At 39.1% G+C, this 11,399-nt stretch overlaps 1 protein-coding gene across 1 annotated transcript in view; it reads right to left on the bottom strand.

Annotated features, from left to right (window-relative positions):
* Positions 1 to 7,519: 7,519 nt before the first annotated feature.
* FAM81A (family with sequence similarity 81 member A) overlaps positions 7,520 to 11,399 on the bottom strand; it is a 17,211-nt gene continuing 13,331 nt past the window's right edge. The window contains exon 10 of the mRNA XM_005419680.2: positions 7,520 to 10,150. The gene's annotated coding sequence lies outside the window, so the exon portion shown is untranslated. The remainder of the gene's footprint in view (positions 10,151 to 11,399) is intronic.

Below are 11,399 nucleotides of genomic sequence, written 5' to 3'. Positions count from 1 at the left end.
CAGCCAGAGAAGGGGCTGCTGCCTTGTGAATGAATGTCCTGTAATCACAGATTCAGGAGCACACAGGAAATACAGCTCTTGGTCATCTGTGACTCCTCTCCTCAGTGCTGGAGAACCTGACAGAGTAAAAACCGAGTCACAGATGTCTAAGGAACCATTCCATGAGCCAGCTGGGGGTGAGCAATCACAACAGACACAGGCACACAGGGAGGACTTTTCCAGTAGTAGACCTGCCTTTGATTTTGGTGATAGTTAGCTCTCAAAATAAAATGTCTCTCTTTCCCAGTAACATCAAAAGAGTTTTTGTTCATCATGAGTGAATCCAAACTGCTTTCAGTGTATTTTTCTTGAACTAAATTTAAAAGATCACAGATAGTTCATACATTTATTATGGACAATTTTTTTCTAAAATGTCTTTTTATTATGACAGGATGAAAAATGGGAGAATTGGGACAGAGAGGGAGGAAGCAACTGTCTGTTTTTTTCAATGCTTTTAATTAGGTAGGAGGATTTTTCAAGCTTGGATAAGCTTTCAGGAATTTGCTTAAGCATTTGTTTTGCAGGAGAAATTTTGGACTACTGATTATTTTAATGGCTAATTAGAAGTTTAAAAATATGAAAAAACCAAAATTAAAATCTGACTTTAAATTTGCATACCAATTAGACCAACATATTTGGAATGTCTTCTTCTGTTCAGAGAGAATTTTGCCTCACATAGCTCTAGGAGTATCTTTTTCTGCACATCTTGCTAGGGCAGATATAAGAAGCGAAATCCTTAATTTTATAACTCTATTGGTCTAGAGTTTGATCTGTTTGCTATGCTATGAGAGCATGAGAAAAATTATCATGGTTACCTGAGCCAGACAAATAAAAAAAGAAGCTTACACCAGCTTTCTGTTTTCTCATTTCAAGTTCGTTTTTAACCAGAGATGTTTGGATACCCAGATGCCTTTTAATGAAACCAAACTTTCAGAGATTTGTCTGGTTTTGCTCTCTGCATAGAGCATCTACCTGAAACTGTGTTTCTGCTTTCACTACTTTGCATAAGTAAACCTTAATTTTTAATTGAAGCTATTACTCCTATTAAATCTTTTGGGATGCCTAAATAAAAATTCCATGGGTCTCTTTAATGGCTGTAATTCAAGGCTATCTTTTTATCATGGTCAAATTGTTCTTCTGGATTCCTAGTTAATTGTGAAGATAATGCAATGTGGCAGGTCAGAGGCAACACTGACATTGCTAATGCCAGCCTGCAAGGATAGCCTCTAAGTAGCTGAGATGGCTCAAATATTTTGAGTAATAATTTAATTTATCTGTTTGTTGATGGATTGTCTGTGGTACTGATTTTTATAATGCAAAAATGTCAATGTTTTCATGATGATGATCATAAGAAAATGTTAGTAATAGTACATTTTTTAAAAGCCTTGCAGTGATTTAGAGCCTATGTCATACCTTCTGAAGAAATTCTGATTGCCTGGCTTCAGCTTGCCTAAGCTTCAGTCTTAGGGGGACCCAATAAATTTGAATGCCTAAAAGTGATTTTTCTATGCAGGTCACTGCATTTTATTCTTTGCAATAAAATAAATAATAAATTGCCAAACTGTATTTGAAAACTTTACCCTACCTTTGGTATTAATTGTTAAAGTTCAAATACTGTGTAACGAACACATTGACGCTGTTGATTTTGAAGTTGTGAACATCCAAGTGCAGAAATGCCCAGCTGGATGTGTCACAAAGACAGTTTCTCCAGCTCACCCTGGCAGAGGGAGCCCAGCTGAGCAGGCTGTGTGGAAGCCAGGCCCAGGTGCTGCAGCCTGCTTGGGGCTCTCTGGTGGCACAGGCCTGGTCCCTGCCCTGTCAGCAGTGTGACCCTGCCTCACAGCCCTGCAGGGACATGCTGCTGCTGCTCCTGCATCACTGCCCTGCAGCCTGGCAGGGACGTGCTGATCACTGCATCACTGCCCTGCAGCCTGGCAGGGACATGCTGCTGCTCACTGCTCACCTCCTGCTATCTCCTGCCCAGCCCAGCAAATCCTTCTGTGCCTCAGACTCATCCTGAGCAGCTCTAGGGTTGCTCCTGCCTGTTTATCCTGGTGTACAGTTTGTGTGGTTGTGCGTTGTATTGCTAGATTCGGCCCCAAATTCCAGTTTCGTTGTAACATTTTCCATTGAAGAGGAAGTGACAGGATTCCTTTGGGAGGAGGAGAAAATAGAGTTGTTCTGTGAAGGTGGAAGTACCCACATGATAAAGGGCAGGATGCTGTCAGGTTTCCCATCTGAGGGTCCTGACTGGGTTTTAGGATTAAGGACAGGAACAGAAGAGATAGAGGTGCTATCCTGAGAGCATTGACTTTATTAGAGTGTTGGCACTCTTTATATATATATTCAACTTCTTTCCCCTTTTTGAGTTGAACTGGTTATCTGCTTAGCTAATATGATTTATCTTTAGTGAAAGGATTTATTGAATTTTGGATTAAACTTTAGTGATGTTTGTTTTGTTAGGAAAGTAAGCAATTGCAGAACTGCTGATTTGGGAGTTCTTTTCTCTTTTTTTGTCTTAATCATATCTGGGAATTCATACAGCATCTTATTGTTGGTGTTAGCACATATTCAGGTTAATAATTTAGGAAATGTTCTCCTGTAATTCATAAACCAGTGAGAATTATTGAGATATTTTCATTGCATCCAATTTCTTCCACAGGGACTGCATAGACCATGAAGAAAATTAGAATCTCCTTGTCAAAAATGGGGCTGAGACACAGAGCAAGTTGGAAGAAGATGACAGCCAGGTAGGATTTGAACTTTCTCTTTGAACATCTTGCTGGAACCACATGATTCTAGAGTCTTCCTTTAGGAAAATTCCATTAAATTGAAGCAAAATAGGATTGAAATGAAGTTTGGTAAAATATTTAGCAGAATTCTGCTTCTCAATCTCCTCTACATTACTTTAATGATCAGGAACTAACAAAAGGAACCCAGATTCATTCCAAGCTGTTGCTCTAACCTGTGAGCTCCCCAGTTTCATTAAGGTGCCTGGTAGGTACATGTGGGAAACTTGGAATAGGCTCTGAGAAGAGCAATACACTGATGGAGAGCTACCCAAGGCAGACTGGTGACTAAATACTGGGAATACTTGCAGGACTTCAGTGTGCTCCTCTCTCTCCATTTGTGCTAAAGGCATCCCTGTCTGTCTGTGCCCTATAGAAATGGATTCAAAATTCACTATGAAAAATGAGTATGATTGTTTCAATTGATGCTTGTATTACTGGAATTGAGTCTTAATAACAAGGCATATTTATGTGTATGGCATAAACTACCACTAGTTAAAGTATATGATCAGGGAATATCCTGAGCTGGAGGGACCCACAAGGATCATCAAGTCCAGCTCCTGGCTCTGCACAGAACTGCCCCAGGAGTCCCCATGGGTCTGAGAGCATTGTCCAAATGCCTCTGGAACTTTGGCAGGCTTGGTGCTGTGAGCACTGCCCTGGGGAGCCTCTTCCAGTGCCCAACCACCCTCTGGGTGAATGATGACATTGCAAAGGCATTGTTGATTCTAACTGCAGGTTATCCTATGTACAATCAATGGATGAATTCTGTAAGGTGAAGCATCTGGGACAGAAGTATTCCCCTTCCTGAATGCTTTTTTAAGACAGACCAAAAAATCTGGTTTTTCTATGAGTAAAAAAATTATTGCTGTCTTTAAAAAACATTCTTTTCTCCTGGGAGAAAGTTTTATCCATCATAAGTTGGTTTTATTTTTTTTCCTTTATAATAGGATGTTATTTATAAAAGTTCTTGAAATGAATCACAGAATTCCCAACTTTGAAATTCTCTGCAAATAGCAATGAAACTTGCCTTAAGTGTAAATGAGCAGTGATTTAAATATTAACTATCAGTTGATATTTCACATTGCTTCCCACATACTCATTTGTAAAACAGTCAAGCTGCAAGCTTTGTATAAATAGCATTTACTTACTGCATGGTTTAATTGAAAGTTTGGTGTTTGAGGATGGTTAATGCTGGTATGCGGGAGCTGGCAGTGACTGTTACACTGAGCTCCACTGTGTAGTCTTGAGACATGACTAAAATTAATGGTGTGCCATTCCTCTAACCTGAGTTGTTATAATCCCTATCCAACAGGGATATTATAAAACTGATAATTGTTTCACCATTTTTTATTATGACAATTGTTTATCAGCAAAATTGTATTGGTTTGCTTACACATAACTAGAGTGCAGCAGGAGCATGTTTACAGAGCTCTTCATCTTCTGGGAATTTGAAACCATCAGATTTCACAGTGGGTGAATTAAAGATAGTGGCTAACCAGACTCCATTAATATACAAATTAAATTGCCTTGAGTAAAGGAAAAAAAATAGTCTGGAACACTATTTTGCAGTATTTTCTTATCAGTAGTATACTGGGCCATTAATATCTCTCATACCTTTTTTTTTTTTTTAACCTTGTGCAGAGATAGGGATTTGACTGATAGTTACAAGAAACCTTAGGGGGAATAAAACATGTTCTGGGACTAAGGGTTGCTGGCCAATAGTATAATTAAAACCAGAGTTACAGAAAGGTATCTGACAGCCCAGGTGAGCAAAGCATTTAAAATATGTCCTGTGCTCCTGGAAACCGGGTTCATCATGCACAAAGTGGAAAATTTGTTTAGATCCAAAATATAAGATGTATTTTAGATGCCACATGTAAGTATGTGTAGACATTTGTGTTAACCACTATATGCTTCTGTGAGCCAGAATATACATGAGTTGAAGTTGTTAATCATTTGCAATTAGTCACAGTCATACCACATGGCCAGAGACCCTCTGCCAATGTTCCTCCAGGCCTCCCTTGTGCTGCTGCCTGCTCATGAAGCAAAAGGCTCTCAAGTGAGCATTGCTGGGCACTTTACTTATTTATCCTCCTACTTCTGAATGACAATTACAATATCCTCTCACTGCAAATCTTGCTTTTCTGTTCCTAATGCCATAATATTCCCTTGAGCTTTCCAGATGCAGACACAGACCATTATCTCAGTGTGCAGGTGACTCCATTCCTGTCCCTGGTGCTTGAATTGCCTCAAATGCTCAGTTGTTCCTCTGTAGCTCGGTGAAGACTCTCTGGAGCCTGTGATAGGTGGGAGGAGCTTCACAGCCAACATTAAATGTATGAGGCTTTCAGGTCTCTGCCTGGGCTTTGCTCTTGTGTGTCAGACAGATGCCTTATTTGTGGAGTTTCTCCTACTTCAGTGTGCTTTACTGGGAACCAAGCTGCAGTAATGTAAGGGCAGGAGGCCTTTTTGCCCTGCTGTGGTGTTTGCCATGTGGAGTTCCTGCCCATTTGTGTCAGGCAGTGCCAGCCAGTCCCCAGAAGAGCTCAAGGAGACTCACCTTTAACTGAATCTCTGTGTTTGCCCTGGTTAATGGATTTGTCTTAGCAAGTGCTGTCCATAAGGCATACTCTTTTGACTTAGTGAAATAATTTGTATGACTTTCCCTGGGGCTTCCTACCTGCTGAAATCCTTTCCAGAGCTGTCAGTTCTTGCAGACATGCAGCTCGCCTGCCTGCCTTTGCCTGATAAGAACAGTGACCTTAGGTGGCAGTGGGGCCTCAGGGTCAGAATAATACTCAATTCCTTTGTTGCTTTTTACTCTTTTTTTTTGGTTTTTTTTGTTAATTTAACATGGTGTGGAAGTTATTACAGTCTGGGTAGCCTGATAAATGTAAATAATTAATTTACCACTAGGTAGTTTACTGAAAATAAAGGGTGCAGAGCTATAGATAATGGGCCCAAACTAGCCCAAAATCTATCAGGAAATTCAGTATCCCACCACTCTACTCTGTCTCATGATATCAGTATTAGGTTTTCCTCATCTCCCCTCCCTCTGAAAAATGGAGATATGTTACTAAAATAAACTCTGATAATATCATACTGTTCATTTTTGGTCTCGTTAGTCCACAATAACTAGAAACCCAAAATGTTAAGATTTTGCTATTAATGAAAGATCTTTTCCAAACGAAATGATTCTATAATTCTAAGATATCAGGAGACCTTACTAGAGACCAGCAGTCCCTTTTGTTTTGAAACATAAGACATTATACATGCAACATGGTAAGCAAGCAGTTTACACTGGGAGCTGCCACATTCATTTTAGGAAGATTAATCTCAGAAAGGAAAGCATATGTGGAATTGGGTCACAGCACTTCACATATTCAAGCTTGTGTAAGATACAAAGTGATCAATCCCTGTAAGATCTTTGTAAAGTGAACAAGGTTTATTATTTATAGTAGTAAACAGGCTGGCATTTATCTTTTCAAAGCATGGCAGTGGCATAAAGTATGTTTTAACTTTTGTTGTTTCCAGTTATTTGCATTTTAAAAGCTCTGCTTTGAATCATTATACTTTTCTTGGATTGAATGATTTATATAAGACAAGATACTTGGAATGTACTGAAATTACAATTTTCAAAGCTAGCGAGGAATGAAAGAGCATGGACAACATGGAAATTCCGTGTTATTTATGCAGCTGTATATATTGTCTAATATGCAATTATTGAACCTCTGAGTTATTCTTGGCAGAGATGGCAAGATCAGAAAGGCCCCCTGGCAGGATGGGTGCCTGCCTCGCTGTCCTGATACCATCAGGAAGTGGCAGCACAACGATGAGACAGCACAAGCACTGAAATGTGTCTTCATTGACAGTCTGCTTCAACTTCACTCACCTGGAATGGAAGCCTGTTTACTGCACTGGTGTTAGAACATGAACCTTAGCAGAAGCTGAGGGGTCAGGTTGAATGAGAGTAAGTCTTCACAGTATGTGCAGCAGTGCATGATGTGTTTTATTGTAACTACTTCTTCTAGAAGCAAATCTTTCTACTCTCTCACCAGCAATTCCTGCTCACCCTCTCATACAGTTCAGGGTTTTTGTATTATGACAATTTCTACTCAGTTTTCTTCTCAAACTTTATCCTGGTTCTCTGTACATCACTGAGCTCAAAGCATTTTTTCACTGCTCTGTATCAGAAAAGTCATGGCTCTCTCACATATTTTGTGATGTTTGAGGCTATTCCACTGTATTATTTGTTGAGATGACCCTTGCATGGATTGAGAGCAGCTCTTTGTGCTCAGAGCTACACCTGGTAGTAAGTGTTGAGGTTGTCCCATGCTCTTTCAGCCCAAGGCAGTCTCAGAGCAGGAGGCAGTGCTGAAGGAGCCTCTTCTGCTCATCTGCAGCATTGTGAAAGGCATGTTGCTCTTTGAGCTGTACATGATTTGAGATCTAGTGCTTTAGAACTGTCCCCGATTTTTTTTTCTGGGTTTGGGAGTTTGGTTGGGGTTTTTAATGGTTTGTGTTGACCAGAGTTCTGCTGACAGAACAGGCAGCAGAGAGATTTGGTCCCCACTCAGCATTCTTGTCTAAAGGAGCATCACAATCACTCTCAGAATATTTTACTTAATTATCATCTGCCTTTATTGTGATTTTACAGAGTGACGTCTTTAGAATATTCTTTTATTTTCTTTTTGTCAAAGTACACGGTGATACTTCCAGCCCCGTGCCAGTGGGATTGCAGCATCTATGGATCACACAGGTGCACTGAGCCCCGTCCTTCCCTTGCCAAGAGTAACAGTGACACCCTGTGGCAAATTGAGTAGAGATCGTGTGCTCAATTTCCTTGGTTTCTTTCAAATTTGCCTCCGAATTTCTTACACGGCAGGGAGTGTGACGGGAGGAATTCCTCCCCTGCTCATAAAAGGGCTGCATCAGATTGTCATCCGTCTCTTATTAGACGTTTCCATTATTGGAAGACATGTCTAATGAGCACTTTTAATTCTTAGATACAGAGAACACTCTGCCCCAGATGGCCAGATGCTCGTGGAGGTGGAATACCAAAACAGAAATTGAGAAAATTTTGCATTTCAGTTTAAATTGATGTTACAGGAATATACTGTTCTTCATTATCATTCATACTGCTTTTCTCTAACATGGCAACAGTCTATTGAGCTATACCAGATTGTAATGACAAAGATATCCACAATATAAAGGTATCCACAACACAAAACTTACTACATAAACAACTGCAGGTGGAAGTTAGGGTCATCCTTTGAACTTCTTAGTTACACCATTCCTTTGGTTTGTTTAATGAGTATAAACAGCACAATTGCTCTGTAATTACTGACATCATTATGATTCCAGCCAAGGCCTTACTGCACAGTACCATGGTTCTACTGTGTTATCACATGCTAATATAAAAGCCATGTACCCCAGTTAAACATTTTCCAATGAGCTGAACTTATGACACTCAGTAAGTGCTACATGGCTGACTGAACAGTATGGGCTGCACACTGCAAGTGATTTAAGCCTCATGCACATGAAATAGCTGACAAAAGAGATTTAAAACTTAATGAGAGCAAGTGCTCTGCTTTTGGCTGTGTTGGGGGTGTGGTGTTGGTGGTTTCTTTGGATTAGGTGTTGTTGGTTTGGTTGGTTTTATGTGGATGTAGGAAGGAGAAAAAAAATTAAGAAATATTGGGCAAATATCCCTTTGAAGCTTGATTTGAATCATCTGTTATACATAGATTACCTTAAAAAACTAATGAACATGCAGGAAAGAATGTAATAAATTAGGTTTTGTGTCCTCTGTGCTTGAAATTTAAGGCTATTATGTCTTGTCCTAGTTTAGGTATTTGGGTGGCAAGACAGTCTTCTTTAAGCACTGAAATAGACCACACTAATCAATGTTTTATTCTTAAAATACTCTAATGAGCAGGTTGCAGAAGTGTTTATGGCAAATATTTTAGGTAGAGTTGGATCTATTTCAAAGTGGAGAGGTGGAGCAGATGACTTCCTAAGGCTTCTCCCAGTCCTCCTTTCAGTGAGTTTCTGGTTGTGTCAGTGAACTTTGTGATTTAAATAGTATTTGTGCACATCTACTATACTTTCCCAAGTCTCATTCTGTTGCTCAGGTGCCATCCACACAAACACTGCCTCACTACCTTGTTCCTTTTGTGGGCTTGGCAGGCTTGCACTTGGTGCACAAACCCAGACTCACAGCATGAGCACTTGTGCTGAACAAAGAAAGGACATTATTTCCACTATCACAAGTGGACCTTGGTGTCCCTGAAGGACTGGAACACAGGAATCCCATTGGACATCAGCATGGAAGGGGAAAAAGGGGCAGCTGCGCTTCCAAGCACTGCTCTTTCCTTCTATTTGGCTTTACAGGATCCCTGGAGGTCAGTTTTCAGAATTGGTTTTCATTTGGCAAAACCAGGCTCCCACAGCTCAGTGTGGGTGGCACTGCCCCGTGGCTGCACAGCAGTGTCTGGAGAGGAGTTTGCTCTGACACGTTCAGGTGACCAGAGAACACTCCAATCTCAGAAGCACTCTGAATTCTCCCCTGAAGGACTGGCTTATCACATGTGAGCACTCCCTGGCAGACAGTGCCAACAAGACAGGGTTGACCTGGCCCTCCCTCCACTTGGCACTTCAGAGTTTGAAGACACTGCTTGGCAGTAGGTTGAGTATTATTTTATTTTATTTGGGCTTTTATTTATTTGCTCTAGCTGATATTTAGGAAAAAAAAAACATTTTTAAGGCAGAAAAAAGTAAAATTGGATAGGATTTCCTGTGTTGTTTTATATCTGGATCAATCACACAAGGTTTTTACAAGAGAAACAATTTAATTAAGTCCTATATAAATGTTTCTGATTCCTTGTATGCTCCTCATATCATATCTGATTTTCTCAGGCACAGACTTCCAGTTACAGAAGTAAAAAATTATTCTGGTTTTGGTCTGTCTCTTTTTGTTTCTTTCTTCGTTATTGTCTTTTTTTTCTTTTTTTTTTTTTTTAATAAAACACCAGTGATCGCTTTTCTACTGCACATGGTTAAATATTTAATATTTAAGGATAGGAATACATACAGGAAGTAAGATTGAATTTTAAAGACAATTCCTGAGAAATATCTACAAGCATATAATTGTCTCTCTTTAGGGAGCTGGGCTTTCCCCTTAGCTGCCATTGTAAATATATTTCACAGGACATGGATGATAACAAAACCGCTTCTGGTGTTCCTGGTTTGTATCAGAGAGCATTGGGAGCCAGAGCTGCAAATGCTTCATGTGCCTTTGAGACCTCAGTGACTTTCAGCTGTAGAGGAAGTGAATATAAACTCAGGTGTTAATCCTCTAAAGATGTATGCATTGACATGGTTTTTACACTCTACACTGACTTACTGAAGTTAATGACTGTAAGTTCTTGAAGCAGTTTTTTAAATTCTTTGTTTTATGTATGGTGACTCTGTGGACCAAAATGTCTTTTATGTAAGTGATATTTGCCACTGATTTTCCAACTAAAAATATATTTTTCCAATACTAGCTGAATGAGAGGTCGATTAAGGGCAGTGTAGAGACATCCTATTAATTTATTTAGATTAACAAAACTGTAAAGTCTGTCAATATTATTTTTGTGTATTAATTACTGTTAATAGTATAAATTAATAGGATGCTAGATGAAGTATTTTATTTTTTCATGAGAGTTTAATCCTGCATGGCTTACAAACATGAGGAACAATATATCATGCCATGAATGAAGAAGTAAAAACAACATATTTTTTTTTATTGGCTAGATAATATGCCACGTGTGCTGATTTTCATATGTAATCTCTTCTGGGAATGGAAATTATTATCTGGAAATAATGTGAATGCAGTTAGAAATTTGAGTGTGCTGAATTATTAGTCTACTTCAATACGATGAATCAATTTTTTTACTTCCATGAAAATTTCTAAGGAGATCATAAACTGCATTTTATTTTACATTAGTCTCCAGACTAGGTTAGATTATCACCTTCTCTTTAGTTTTCAAACCATTCTAAGTTTTTATCAATATATTGAAGCAAGTCATAGGAACACATGCCTAGTAAAAATACCCTATATACATCTTTTATCTTGTGTCAACTCCCATTGGTTATTAATTTTAAAAGGTTACAATACTTAAGACCATGTAAGTTGTTTCTTGTGTTGTTTATATGAATCATCTAAGTCTACAACTACATTATATAACACTACCTAGTTTTCACACACAGAATATTTGCAAAACGAAACAAAAATTTTCAGATGTTGTCTTGATTTTGAAGATTGGTCTGTTTAGTGCCAATTCTGTCTTCCCGGGAAGTCAATAGTAGAGAAAGTCACTGTAAAAATGCCCGTTGATTTCAACTAAGTAATTTGTATCAAAGTGGAGAACCTTGCCAAATTCATATGATGCAAATGATAGCAACTTGCCTTTTTTTCTTTTTTAAGGTGGAGGGGTGCAGGTGCATATAAAAGCATATATAGCTGCCTGATCAAGCCTGCAAAACTGGAATGCCTTTAGCAAACTAGGTGCCAGCTTCACCAGT

Source organism: Geospiza fortis, unplaced genomic scaffold (assembly GCF_000277835.1).
Source record: "Geospiza fortis unplaced genomic scaffold, GeoFor_1.0 scaffold171, whole genome shotgun sequence".
Lineage (NCBI taxonomy): Eukaryota > Metazoa > Chordata > Aves > Passeriformes > Thraupidae > Geospiza > Geospiza fortis.
Note: the sequence above shows the minus strand (reverse complement) of the source record. Positions and strands in the feature narration are given on the sequence as shown.